Source organism: Ailuropoda melanoleuca, chromosome 5 (assembly GCF_002007445.2).
Source record: "Ailuropoda melanoleuca isolate Jingjing chromosome 5, ASM200744v2, whole genome shotgun sequence".
In the NCBI taxonomy this organism is placed as follows: domain Eukaryota; kingdom Metazoa; phylum Chordata; class Mammalia; order Carnivora; family Ursidae; genus Ailuropoda; species Ailuropoda melanoleuca.
The window spans coordinates 27265526-27279888 of NC_048222.1; positions in this window are offsets into that span (position 1 = coordinate 27265526).

A 14363-nucleotide genomic window follows, 5' to 3' on the forward strand; every position below is an offset into this window, starting at 1 on the left:
GATCCGAATACTTCCCACTCTGACAGATGAAATAGTGTCTCGTTGTTTTAAATTGCGCTTTGTTGCAGGGCTAACGTTATTTTCCTCTGTTTGGTGGCTATTCTTGTTTTTTCATGAGTTTCCTGTCCATGTTTCTGTCCCATTCATGTCATTGTCCATTTCCTATCACCTTTCTTAACTGGTGGCAGCTGTGGGGTTGGAGTCCTGGGCAGAAAAATCTAGTGTGAAAAGTCCCTGCTTTTGCCACCTTCTGGTTTGCTGACTGGTGGGTGGGGGTGGGATTGGGTGTTTGTGAGAAGGGGAAGGAAAATAAGGACACTTGACTTCTCGTGGAACTATGAAGACCTGAGTGGAAAAAACGAAACTCTCCATTTCTTCCATGTTCCTGACCCCACCCTTTTTGTGAAAAGGAGGCTGGGGCACTAGGCTGCAGCTTAAGGGAAGAGGAAAAGGGTGGAAGGGGAACCAGGGGCACGATAGGGCAGAACCTGAGTTTAGAGACAGTGTTCAGCAAGTGCACAGCCCACTTCTTGCCTTATCCCTGCTTAAGGAAGGCAGTCTACACCTCCTCAAAGTGTTATGAGCTGTGCTTGTGTCCCAGACCATCTCCTGGCCTCTAGGATCTTACGGTCCAAAAGAAGATTGATGCTTCCCTAAGAACTTGTTTCTCCATTCCAGGAGACACAGAAATTTCTTTCTGGTATAAAACGACCTCATTCCTTACAACAGCGGTTGTAGCGGTTTGTTTTACTCAACTGACTTTTTTTACATTGTGTATCCCCTGAGGAGGATAAGCTTGCCAAATCATTCACACTTTAGTCCTGCAGAATTTTGACCATCCCTGAACTGGGCCTTGATAATGTGACCAAACACACAGGAGATAAGAAGAGCTCATGGTAGATGTTGAAACACACAAGTGTCCCACCCTGAGAGATAACTTGTGAATATATAGTTCGGGAGACTTGGACCCGCTCTTGTTCCCTCAGACACCTCTCTGTTTCCCTGCTGGTGATTCTCATCTCCCCAGCTTCTTACCACTGTAGTGTCCATGGTGCAATCTCTGGAACTCTTCTATTTTTTATCTGTCCCGAGGTGATCTCATCTAGTGTCCCGCTCCTGCCAGATTTAAATATCACCTACGAAGACTATCTTTGTGTTGATAATTCCCAAATTTGTGTTTCTAGATTAGACCACGCCCTTGAACTCTAAATGTGTACTTCCAGTGTCTCGTGAGTACCTCAAACTGGTCACGTCCAGAACTGATGTTATCTGCCTCTCCAAACCTTCTCCTCCCTCCCAATGGACTTGGGCTTCGCCATCCTTTTCTTTCAGTTGTTCAGGCTCAAATTCTTGGAGACATTGCTGACTCTTCTTTCTCATACTCTACACCCAATCTGTCTTAGATCCTATTGGCTTACCACTTCTCATCTCTTCTCATCCCACTGGTAACACCCCTGTCCAAGCCACATCATCTCTTGCATCTCCTGACTTCCCTCCTTGCTGCTGTCATTGCTCCCTTGGTAACTTGTCTACGCAGTAATCACAGGGAATCTATTAAAATACAGGTCAGACGGCGTCACTGCTCTGCTCAAACCTCTCCAATCACTTCTGCACTCTCTCAGAGTAAAGCCAAATTTCTCACAGGGCAGGCAAGGCCCCACATATTGGCCCCCTCCCTGTCCTGCCTTGCTTACCTATCTAACCTCATCTCCTATCACTCCTCCTGTCTACTGTGCCACATTGGCCTCCTAACTGTACTTTAAACAGGCATGTTCACACTTTAGGGCCTTTGTACTTGATCTGCCTACTGTCTGGACTGCTCTCTTTCCCAGCTATCTGTATGGCTTGCTCCCTCAGCTCAAAAGGGAGCTTAATTCTCGATTCTTAGGGAAATATGAAGGATTTAGAATAGTCAAAATGATTTTGAAGAGGAAGAACAAAGTGGAAGATTTACACTTCCCAATTTCAGAAGTTACTGCAAAGCTGTGGTAATCAAGACAGTGTGGTATTGGCGTAAGTTTAGAAATAAAGCTCAATGCAATAGATTGACTTATGGTTAACTGATTTTCAACAAATGTGCTGAGGCAGGTCAGAGGGAGAAAGAGAAGTCTTTTCAACAAATGGTACTGGGACAAGTGGTTCTCCACATGCAAAGGAATGAATTTGAACACTTACCTCACATGATACACAAAATTCAACTCAAAATCAATCATAGACCTAAATGTAAGAGTTAAAACTATAAAACTATTAGAAGAAACCCTAAGAGTAAATATCATGATCTTGGATTGTACATGGTTTCAGCACATGACACCATGCACAAGCAACAAATTAAAATTTTGACAAATTGGACTTTATCAAAATTAAATTTTTTTGTGTTCCATAAAGCACCTCAAGAAAATGAAAAGATAAGTGACAGAATGGGAACAAATATTTGCAAATCATATATCAGATAAGGGACTTGTATCCAGAATATATAAAGAACTTATAACTCAAGCATAAGAATTAGAAAATGGACAAAATATTTGAATAGGCATTTCACCAAAGATACACCAATGGCCAATAAACACATGGAAATATGGTTGTTGGGATTCACTTAACTTCTTGAACCCATAGGTTTGTATTTTTTGCCAAATTTGGGGAATTTCAGCCATTATTTCTTTGAATATATTTTCCTGTCACAGCTTTTCTTTCCTCTCTTTCTGAGACTTGGATGACATGAAAAATCCTTTGTTATAGTCCTGTACATCTCTGAACCTCTGCTTTCTTTCTTTCTTTCTTTTTTTTTGTCTATTTTCTGTTTGTTGTCAAGATTGAGTAATTTTTATTTTTCTGTCTTTAAGTTCACTGAATCTTTCCTCTGCTGTTTCTTCTGTTAAGCCAATCCACTAAATTTAAAATTTTGGTTATGGTATTTTTAAGTGTGAAAATTTCTATTTGGTTCTTCTTTATCTCCTCCTCCTCCTTCTCCTCCTCTTCTTCTTTTGCTGACACTGTTTATTTCTTCATTTGTTTAAAGAGAGTTTGTAATTCTTTTTTGAGGCATTTTTAATTCTTACTTTAAAATACTTGCTTGCTTTAAATATATGTCAGATAATTCCAACATCTAGGTCATCTTGAGTGTTGACTGTCTTTTCTTATTCCATTTGAGATTTTCCTGGTTCTTGCTATGACAAGAGATTTTTAATTGCGTCCTGGGTATTTTAGATGCCATGTTATAAGACTCTGGATTTTATTTAAATCTATTTTAACAGATATCCTCTGACACTGTGCTGGTAGGGGAAAGAGGGTGTGTTGTCAGATGTCATTGCTGTCAGATGGGGTTAGAAGTCCAGGTTCCTCACTTGGCCTTTGTTGACATTTGGGGGGGGATGTTAATACTGTGAGGTGGGGTTGGGCTTTCAGGCTGTCCACTAAACCTCTGCTGATACACCCTGACTGGAATGTGAAGCACCTTTTTACTGTTCCCACTAGGTTTCCAGTGACATTGTGATGGAAGGGGACTTGTTACCATCAGGCAGTGCTGGAAGTCCTAGCTTCCTGCTTGGCCTTCTCTGACACCATGCCGGCAGTGGGAAGGAGAACCTTGGGGGTAAAGGTGAGTGTCTATACTCCCCACTTAGCCTTTGCTGGCAGGTTTCTCCCCCCCGTGATATTTGCGCTGGAGTATGGCAGTTATTGTCTAAAGTTTTCTGTCCAGCTCGGCTGTCCCTTTCTTGGCTCTTTGGCTAGAGACTTTTGGGCCTGTGTGTGTGTGTGTGCATGTGCCTGTTAAGAGTTTCCTGGTTCTGGCTTTTCTAGCACCCAGTCTCATGTACACAAGGCAAAAAGAAAACCTAGGGAACTCATCATGTTGTTATTTCAGTCTTGAGTTTCCTAACCAGTCTGCCTTCTCTCCATCTTTCAGAGTCTTCTCATGTTCGTGTTATAAATAATCTCTAGGGCTTTAGCTGTACTCCCTGGGAGGAACCAGAAGTGCATCTGCTCCATCTTGTCCTGGAACTGGAAGCCAGTCTGACAAGTCCTTAAAATGCTCGACATAGAATTCCTATATTGGCCAGTGATTCCATGTCTAGATATCTACCCAAGAAAAATGAAAGCGTATGTCCACACAAGCACTTGCACGTGAATGTTCAAAGAAGCATTATTCAAAATAGCCATAAAGGGGAAACAATCCAAATATTCATGAATTGGTGAATGGATAAACAAAATGTTTATATCCATACAATAGAATACTATTGAGCAATAACAATGAATGAAACACCAATGCATGCTATTATATGAATGAACCTTGAAAACACTATGTTAAGTAAAAGAAACCAGACTCAAGAGGCCATATATTGAATGAGTCCATTTATATGAAATGTTCAGAAGGCAAATCTATAGAGACAAAAAACTGTTGCCTAGGGCTGGGGTTGGCACAGGTCATAAATATAAACAAACATGAGGCTTCTTTGCAGGGTGATGGAAATGTTCTATAATTAGGTTAAGTATATAATATGTATTATATAAATTATATTCATAACTATAATTATAATAAACTCATTGAATTGTACACTTAAAATGGGTGAATTTTTTTTTAAAGATTTTATTTATTTATTCGACAGAGATAGAGACAGCCAGTGAGAGAGGGAACACAAGCAGGGGGAGTGGGAGAGGAAGAAGCAGGCTCATAATAGAGGAGCCTGATGTGGGGCTTGATCCCATAACGCCAGGATCACGCCCTGAGCCGAAGGCAGACGCTTAACCGCTATGCCACCCAGGCGCCCCTAAAATGGGTGAATTTTATAGTGTGTAAATTATGCCTTCATAGATCTGTTTCAAAAAAGAGAGAGTGAGAGTAGAGTGGAGACATTTTCTATTGTAAACTTTATTAAAGAATTCTGCTGTTAAAAATGTAGTGATCTGAAGGGGCACCTGCACCCCAATGTTTATAGCAGCAATGTCCACAGTAGCCAAACTATGGAAAGAGCCCAGATGTCCATCAACAATGAATGGAAAAGAAGATGTTGGTACATATATACAATGGAATATTACTCAGCCATCAAAAGGAATGAAATCTTGCCATTTGCAATGCCGTGGACGGAGCTAGAGGGTATTACGCTAAGTGAAATAAGTCAATCAGAGAAAGACAAATATATGATTTCACTCATATGTGGAATTTAAAAAACAAAACAGAGGAGCATAGGAGAAAGGAGGGAAAAGTAAAATAAGACCAAATCAGAGAGGGAAAAAAACCATAAGGGACACTTAACTATAGGAAACAAATTGAGGGTTTCTAGGAGTGGGAGGCAGGGGAATGGAGTAACTGCGTGATGGGCATTAAGGAGGGCACGTGATGTAATGAGCACTGGGTGTTATACACAACTGATGAATCACTGAACTCTGCTCCTGAGACTAATTATACGCTATATGTTAATTAACTGAATTTAAATAAAATAAAATTAAATTAAATTAAAAAAGAATTTTGCTATTAAGAGTTACAGGGAAAGGATAGATAACAAGAGGGGTCAAGGGAATTATTTTTTAAAATTATCATTACAGAAAATTTCAAATACACACGTAAGTGGAAAATCCCCATGTCCCCATCATCCAGATAGTATAATCATTAACTCAGGGCCACTCTCTTTTCATCTACACTCCCACCCTCACCCTACATTATTTTAGAACAAATCTTAGGCATCATATTATTTCTATCATAAATGTTTCATAATCTCTAAAAGATAAGGACTCTTTAAAACATCACCACAGTATCATTATTCTGTCTAAATGTTCACAATATCCTTAATAACCTCAAATATGCAGCCAATGTTCAGATTTCCCAAATTGTCAATAACTACATGCGTAATTTGTTTGTTTGAATCAGGATCAAATGCAGATTCACTCATTGAATTTGGTCGATATGTCGTAAGTCTTTCTCTTTTTAAGAATACACTTTATTTATTTGTTTTTTAAAAAGATTTTATTTTTATTTATTCGNTTAAAGATTTTATTTATTTATTTGACAGAGATAGAGACAGCCAGCGAGAGAGGGAACACAAGCAGGGGGAGTGGGAGATGAAGAAGCAGGCTCACAGCAGAGGAGCCTGATGTGGGGCTCAATCCCATAATGCCGGGATCACGCCCTGAGCCGAAGGCAGACGCCTAACCGCTGTGCCACTCAGGCGCCCCAAGAATACACTTTATTTTTTAAGAACACTTTTAGTTTTACAGAAAAATTGAGAAGATAGTATAGAACATTTCCAGGTGTCCTACACCAGGTGCTTCCTATTATTAGCATTTTTTTTTTTTAAGAGAGAAAAGAGAGCGCTCAAGTGAGCGGGGTGGGGNGAGCGGGGTGGGGGGGGGTGAAGGGGTGAGGGACGGGAGGGGCAGAGAGAAGAGAAAGAGGGAGAAAATCCCAAGCAGACTCTACACTCAGCATAAAGCTTGATGTGGGGCTCAATCTCACCACTCTGGGATCATGACCTGACCCGAAATCAAGAGTCAGTTGCTTAATGGACTGAGCCACCCAGGTACCTCCTATTACTAACATCTTATGTGATCATAGTATACTTGTTCTTTTTTTTTTTTGAACATTTTTATTTATTTATTTGTCAGAGAGAGAGAGAGCACAAGCAGAGGGAGCGAAAGACGGAGGGAGAAGCAGGCTCCCTGCTGAGCAAGGACCCCGATGTGGAACTCGATCCCAGGACCATGGCATCATGACCTGAGCTGAAGGCAGATACTTAACCGACTGAGCCACCCAGGCGCCCCAAGACCCATTATTTTACAGGGGTTGTAAAGTGGTGATGTTCTACTTTTATCATTCTGTCCGTGTTTATTTCATGTATACAAAGAAACATTTACTATTTCAGAACAATTTAGGAAAGGCAGATTAATACGTTTCTTTAGTGTTTATTTTCTAGTTTTCAGAATAATGAGTTCATTCTCTAGCATCCTCCAAAAGTGACCCATGAATTTTTATTAGTATAACAATGAATAAGGGCATTTTAATATAGTTTAATCTCTTACATTGAACCCTTTTACTGATGCTCACTTTGTTCTATATTTGGCCAGTGTGAGCCTCAAGTTGACATGATCCTAGTGTCTCTGATGGCCTCCTTGCCATTGGAGTCATCTCTTAACATGTGGTTCTTTTTAGTGGAAATGGTACCAAGAGACCTCAGTTTGGGAGCTAGGGAAGTTTATTACTTATTTACTTTTTAAGATAGGTCTCTTATACCATGTTAGCTTGCTGTGATCTGCAGAAGGAAAGGCAGCATTGCAGAAGAGAGAGGGTTGCTGGAGGAATGTCCTTGAATAGGTGGGAGGGGCTGGGGTTCAGTGCCCAAGTGGAGGAGTTGGTTATCAGTTGAAAGTGAAGAGGAGGGGGGGTGATTAAGAAGAAAATGTGAAATAATTGCCCTGAACATTTGTGTGAGTAACCAGGAAAATGCTGTGTCCTCTTATCGACCAACCTGAAATTTGTGATTATAAATATTCCATAAGCATTTTTGAGTATTTTCATCCAATCACTTGTGCTTGGATGCAGGCATGGAGTAGGTGGGAAGTTGGATTTAGGCAGAGCTGGGATTTTTCCAGGCTGGCATGACGGAAGGAGTGAGGACAATGGGAGTTGAGTGTGCAAGGTAGTTAAAACAATGGTCATAAACTCTAAGTGGGGCATTGTTGAAATGGGGCAGAATATCTCACTGTCAGGGTCAAAGGTGTTGGAGGTCTGGGAAGAGGAAAAGTTGTGGGAGAGGGTGGCAGGGGAGAGAGTGACTCGTAAAGACAGGAGGTGTGAGCACAGTGTGGGATACTTAAAATTCATTCAGTATTTCCTAATGACCTCCTTCCAGCTTCAGAGAAGTTTTTCCATTTGCTGGGTCCTGGAGTTTTGTGAACCAGGCTTATTGCCTTCCTTGTAGGGACTGCTCTCTCCCCATCCCTCAGTTACCCCGGCCCTCTCCCCACACATGACCATTACGGGGTCTTGGTTCTTGGATATTCTGGGGAATTCATCACCTGAAGTGACTGCTCTGTGCTCATGGAAGGTGTAGATAAGGGCCGTTGGGACTTTCAGACAGTGGCCCTGAAGATGACCCTGATGGTGCTGACATCGTTTCATGACGTGAGAGCCCACAGTAGTTGCTTTTAGAAAGCCTGACCTGGGTGGAGGATGTGGGCTGGGAACATGGCCTCCTCCCCAGTGCTGGGATCCGGAAGGGGCTGAGAGTGCCTCCTGCCACAACACAGGGTGTGCTCTTCCTATGTCAGTGAGCTGTGCCTCCCCCCCTGCCCCACTGTTCACCTGCACACAACTGGCCCTGGGCCCTCAGACCTTGGCTGGGGAGGTTGGGGGCTGGTGTGGGTCAGTGAGTGGGTGCTGGATGGGGAGCACGGAGATGGACGGGGATACATGGGTACTTGGCCAGTGGCAGACGCTGTCTTGGAAGACCCTTAACCGCAGCTGTGGGTGGTGCAGCATTATGGATTATCCTTTTCTGGAAAGATCGGAAATTAAACCCTGAAAATAGACTAAAATTTTTATTGGACACACAAGATCAAGGACTGATTCAGAAAGTACTCCATTTTTTTTTAAAGTAGGCTCCACACTGGTCGTGGAGCCCAATGCAGGGCTTGAACTCATGACCTGAGCTGAGATCAAGACCTGAGCTGAGATCAAGAGTTGGACGCCCACCCGACTGAGCCACCCAGGTGCCTCCTAAAATCCTCCATTTTAAGTTTAGAAACTATTGCATAAACAGGCCAAAGTTAAAGATAGCACAACAAATTGTTTATTTATTTATTCCTGAAGAGCAAAACAGTTTTGTACTGGGGTTTTGTATGAGGAGCAAATCTACTAAAATATGTAGGAAATTTAAGTCCAAACACTCCTAAGTATAAAAACGATTGACAGGATAAGTAATAAAAGTAAAACAGCTGCCCCACCTTTAGTAAATGTCCCCAAGTCCAAAGACTCAGGGACCCAAATGGTTTGTGAGTCTGTCTATTTTCTCTTTTTTTCTGCCTCTCTTGCCAAGTTTACTGGACACTTACTGAGGAGAGAGGGCTGTTGGATGTGTTTTCAGTGGAAGGGTAGTGCTTTGTCAGTGGCAGGAGGAAGCCCTTAGTGACCTGGGGTGGGGTGGGGGGTTTGGAGTGGGAGGGGGAAGTGGCTGGGTGGGCAGGGAGTGGGAGGGCTGAGGATAGAATAGGGAGGGACAGAGTTGGGGAGGTAATAGGGCTGGTATGTGACACTGGGTGGGGACAACAGGTATTTGGACCTGTCCAGGGAGCTGTTTCGGGGTGCATGAAGGGGCGGACTCACTGAGGATGCAGAGGGTCCCATGCTGTATATTGTGGGGGTGGGGAGGTCAGTGTGCAGTGAAAGTAGCCACAGGTGGTGAGACTGGCAGCTGGCTACCTTCCTGGGCTGCTTGGGTCTTCTCACAACCCACCCTCCCTGGGTGTTTGGGACAGGAGGTAAATTTTCCAGTCCATGGTCTGTGTTGATGGCAAGGCTGGGAGTGACTCTCCTGGGTGCTGGGCCCTGTCCTGGCATAGTCACCTCGTTGGGGCCTCTGGGCCTGACCCACCTTTAGGACGTGGAAGGATCTATCTGCACTAACGGATCTTGGGCTTCCCCGCCCTGCCCTCCACAGGTTTCCAACCTAGGTGGGATATCCAAACAGTTACAACAAGTAGAACTGTGGATGTGAAGGGACAGGGTGTGAACATCCCCTGTGGAAGCTCTGGGAGCAGCCAGCTGTTCTCCATCCCCACAGCTCCGACCACCATCAATGATCCTGTAGCCACACAATGGATGTTTCCAGCCCAGAACTTTCCTCGGGCTCAAGACCCACATGTTCCACTGTGTCTTCCAGTATCCACCAAGAAGTCTAACAGGAATGTCAACAGAAACACGTCTACCTCCAAACTCTTGATTCCCCTCCCTGCAATGGAGTGCTCTGGGTTGGATGTGGGCAGAGGCGCTCTGGATTCTGTCCTTCTGGGCACAGAAGCTCCTTGGGTGCACTTGAGGCCTGAAGGCTCTCCCCTTCTGTGGCCTGGAGGCCTGGGGAAATGGGGAGGCCCTTAGGAAGCTTCTGGAAGGCTTTCCACCCCCCATCTCCCACTATAGCCTTTGAAGAACGTGACCTGTCCCCTGCTTGCTGGGGAAAAGGCCTCCTTGGTGTGTGGGCACTGGGCTTCTGCCCACTGAGGGTGTCTAAACTCTTGGCTGTGGGAGCGGACGAGCAGGCTGACCCCTGTCTCCTGGGAGGTACAGGTGTGGCCCGTGCCCAGCAGACCTCTTCAGGAGCCGTGGCCATGCTTGGCGCTCTGAGAGAGGAGCTGCATTATGTGCTGGGTGCAGTTCCAGGGCAGGACAGGACCCTCACCCTGCAATGGGGTAAGTGAATGGGAAATCCCGGGGCCAGGGAGGGCCAGGTTGCCTTGGGGAGGGGCAGGCAGTCACAATCACCGGGAGCCACTTCCTCCGGCCACCTGCATTTTTCATCAAGGAGAAGGTATCACTTCAGAGGCAGAGGGGATCGAGTGGGAAATGGTGAGCAGGGTCAGTGGACAACTTGATCCCTGGGGTGTGAACTAGAAGTTTCTGGTGCTCCTTTGTGTCTCCTATCTGACCCCTGATGGCAGCGAGTAGTTTGAGGAGGGACTGAGTGGAGTTGACTGGCAGGAAAAGGCTTGGAGTCCTGGTCAAAGGAAATTGAGGATGGATCTTGCCCAGAGGAGCTAGTCTGTGTGGGAGGCAGTGAGGGCAGGGGTGGTGCATGAGAACAGGGTGGGAGGGAGCAGGAGGGCAACATCTGTGAGGGGGAGCTGGGATCAGAGCTGAGGCCCTGGGCTTCCCAGAGCAGGCAGGTGGGACAGGAAAGTCCTGAGGGGATGGAGAGACACCTGCAGAATGAAGCAAGGGCATGGGGAAGAGCCCCAGAGCTCACTGGGGTGAGAGATTTAGGGAGAGGAGTTGGTGCTTAGCTGGGACCATGCTCAGCACCCAGGTCAGCTGTCACTGGTTTTCTGAGAGCCTTGTATTCTGAAAACCCTTCTTTTCTGTGTCCTTACTGCATTGTTCCCGTTTGCATCTCCTATGCAACATTCTGTAAAATTCTCTACGTCTTGAGTGTGAACTAAAGGGACAAAGGGGGTGATTCTTCCTGGTCTCTGTGGTGGTTGGTGGCAGAAGTGGATGGGGGCTGTGTCTGGGGAAGGCTCCTGGGGGAAACCTATGTAGAACCAGACCTCAGTTTACACCTGCTGGGAGGCCCCCACCTTCCCAGCTGAGGAGGTCACCTGTTCCCAGGAGGCTCAGCCAGCGGCAGGGGATGGAGGAGAAGTGGTGGCTGGGGCTCTGCTGGCCCCACAGGGTGGTCTGGGCTGTGGCTTAGGGCCTGGAGACATCAAAAGCTGTGTTTTGTCCACTCCAGAGCCACCTGCAAGCCTCCTTACCTCTCCCACCTCTATGTGCACCTGGATTCTCCACGCACTGGTCTTGTCACTGGGTGGTTACTGTGTCCTTACCTTTGTTGGGGGAGGGTTGTCATCTGACAGAAGCAATTCTTGGGTCACCTGGGAAGGAGCTTGTGGTAGAGATGGATCAGATGGTTGAGAGCAGGTTCTCATGTTAACCTCTCCCCTGGGGTCCCTTTGTCCTTTGTCACGTTACTCCCTGTCTGCTCCCCCTTCCTGTCCTTTCTCACATTTCTCTGCCTGCTCTATAACTGGGGAGACTGACCACTATGATCTGATCATGGCAAGGGAGGGCGCAGGGGACTTGCTGAGGAATTCTCACTAGGTTTGGCCAGCAGGAGGCACTAGTGGGAGGCTTTGGTGGAAGGAAAATGGTGGGGTATTCTCCCTCTCTCCTTCCATCTTCCCTCTCTGCCTCTTCCTGGGCTCCTCCTCTCCATCCCTCATGGCTGGGAGGGGGAGTAAAGGGCTCCCCCCTGTCTCAGAAGCCCCTGCTGTTCCCCTCTCCCACCCACCCCCAGATGAATTACCTACCCTTCTTTACAACTCTGTGATAGAACCATCTCGATGGCATTCTGTTTCCTCCTGGGGCCGTCACTTCTCTTCTTCTCACTCTGGCCCTCATGTGGGCTGGATAAGGGCTGAGCTTCCATGTGGTGGGGGACACTCACTCCTCACTCAGAACTGTGCTCTTTCTCAGCACAAACTCTAGGACAGAATCCTCAGGTTCATTTCCAACGCCCACTCTCTTGGGATTCAGCCTTCAACTCCTCCGTCTGCCTTGAACCTCTGGTTCCAACTCTGAGTCAGCGTCTCCTCAACCAGGAAGCTGTCTTCTCAGCGATGTCAGCTTGGACCAACCATTTCCAGCTTAGTTCCAGGGAGGTTGGAGTTTCCCCAGGGAGTCAAGGCTGGAAACCTAGGGCACCTCTCCAGCATCTCTGCCCAGGGCCTCCCTTAGGTGCGTCCCACCTTCAGTGGATCTGAGGGTGTCTGCCTCTTGCTCACATTGCTGAGGGTTTTCTCCGCTTCACCATGTGTCCCATCAGGGGCCAGGTTGTGAGACTGTCGGGGGCAAGAGACTTTCTTTGTGTTCTCCAGATGCACAGAGCTGGCTATCAATAAATGCCCACGGGACAAGTGAGTGTAGCAGTTGTGTCCCTTAGCCTTTCACTGGGGGCACAGGGAGGGCTGAAAGGGGAGGGGGCAGGCGGAGAAGAAAGCTTTTGGTTTGGGGGAAATGGCAGAACCAACGTCTGGTGTGTGTGGACCCTTTGCAAAGACAGGGTGAGGTGATGTGTGTGTCTCTGTGTGTGTTTGTGTGTGTGGGGTGTGTGTGTTTGGGGGGGTGTCTGTGAAGGGGGCATCCTCACCCTATCAGGCTTCAGGGGAACCGTGACAATGGGGACAGACCAATGGGTGGGGACTTGGTTGACTAGAGATGCTGACATTGTCCCAGCACTTTCCTACGGAAATTCAGTTTTGTTCTTAAAAAATGAATAATTTTTAATTAAAATAAATAAAGCAGAAATAATAAATAACATGAGTAAGCTAACTTCAAGAAGTCAGTAAGTATGTGAATTAAGCCCCAACACTCCAGGACACTGTCCCTTCCTGTCCTAACTACCCCGCAGTGCCAGGGAACACATCTGACTTCTGCCACCACAGATCCGTTTTTGCCTGATCTCTACGTTCATCTATCAGAATTCTGTAGTGGGCGGTGTCCTGGGTCCCCTTTCCTGGGCTCCATTCACATTTCTTTTCTTTTTTTTTTAATAAATTTTTTTATTATGTTATGTTAGTCATCATACATTATATCACTAATTTTTGATGTAGTGTTCCGTGATTCATTATTTGCGTGTAACACCCAGTGCACCATGCAATACGTGCCCTCCTTACTACCCATCACCTGGTTAGCCCAGTCCCTCACCACCCTCCCCTTTGAAGCCCTCAGTTTGCATTTCTAAGATTCCTTGTCTGCATAGTGCACTCCCTCCCTCTGTCCTCATAGGGAAAGCCCTCCTTCAGTGCAGCGCGTGCTCGCCACTAGGGGGCGGCAGAGCCTGATGGAACCTGGGAAACCCTCAGGGCCTCAGGGTGACTGTCGCCTCCCTCACAGCGCCCTCTGTCTGGTGGCGTCCCAGGCAGCCTCTGCAGGCCGCTCCTGCTGCTTCCCTCCCTGAGACCCGCTGCTCTAGAGAGGATTTCTGGGCCCAGTGCCCCCAGTCTGCTGCCCTCTGGTTAGAGCTCAGCTGAGGTTTGGGGTGGGCCTGGCTCCTGTTGGGTTTGGTCACACAACCACGTGACCCTGGGCAGGTCCCCTCCTCTTGTTCAGCTTCTGTCTCTGAGCTTTAAAATCAGGAAACGCTCTCTTCTGAGGATTATTGTAAATCATTTACTGAAATAAAGTACCTCATGTTCAGAGTGAAGTGGCCCTTCGTAAATGGTGGGCCTGAGTATTTGGTGAAGGTCAGCAGAGGGCAGGGGCGGGTCGCAGGGCTTCAGCCTAAGCTCAGCCTGTGGAGACACTTCTCCCTGACGTGGAGGAGCAGGGTGTAGGGCGTCCTGGGCACTGCTGGAATCAGCCTCTCAGGACTGCTCAGGGCCTCGCCTACCTTTTCTGTCCCAGGCCCCTCTCCTCTGCTGCTTTCAAGGTCAGAGGCCAAAGTGGCAGCTCTCCAGGCCCTTTACCATAACTTGGCACTCACATCCCTCCCAGCATGACTTGCCTGCTTCAGCCTTGACCATGGATGGGCCCTTGACCTACATGGGACTGGGAGAGGGAGTGAATTCTTCACAGGTCACTGACTGGGTCACCATGTGGCCAGTACATGCCTTCACTCTCTGCAAATCCTTCACTGACAGGGTAACCTGCCTGAGAGGCT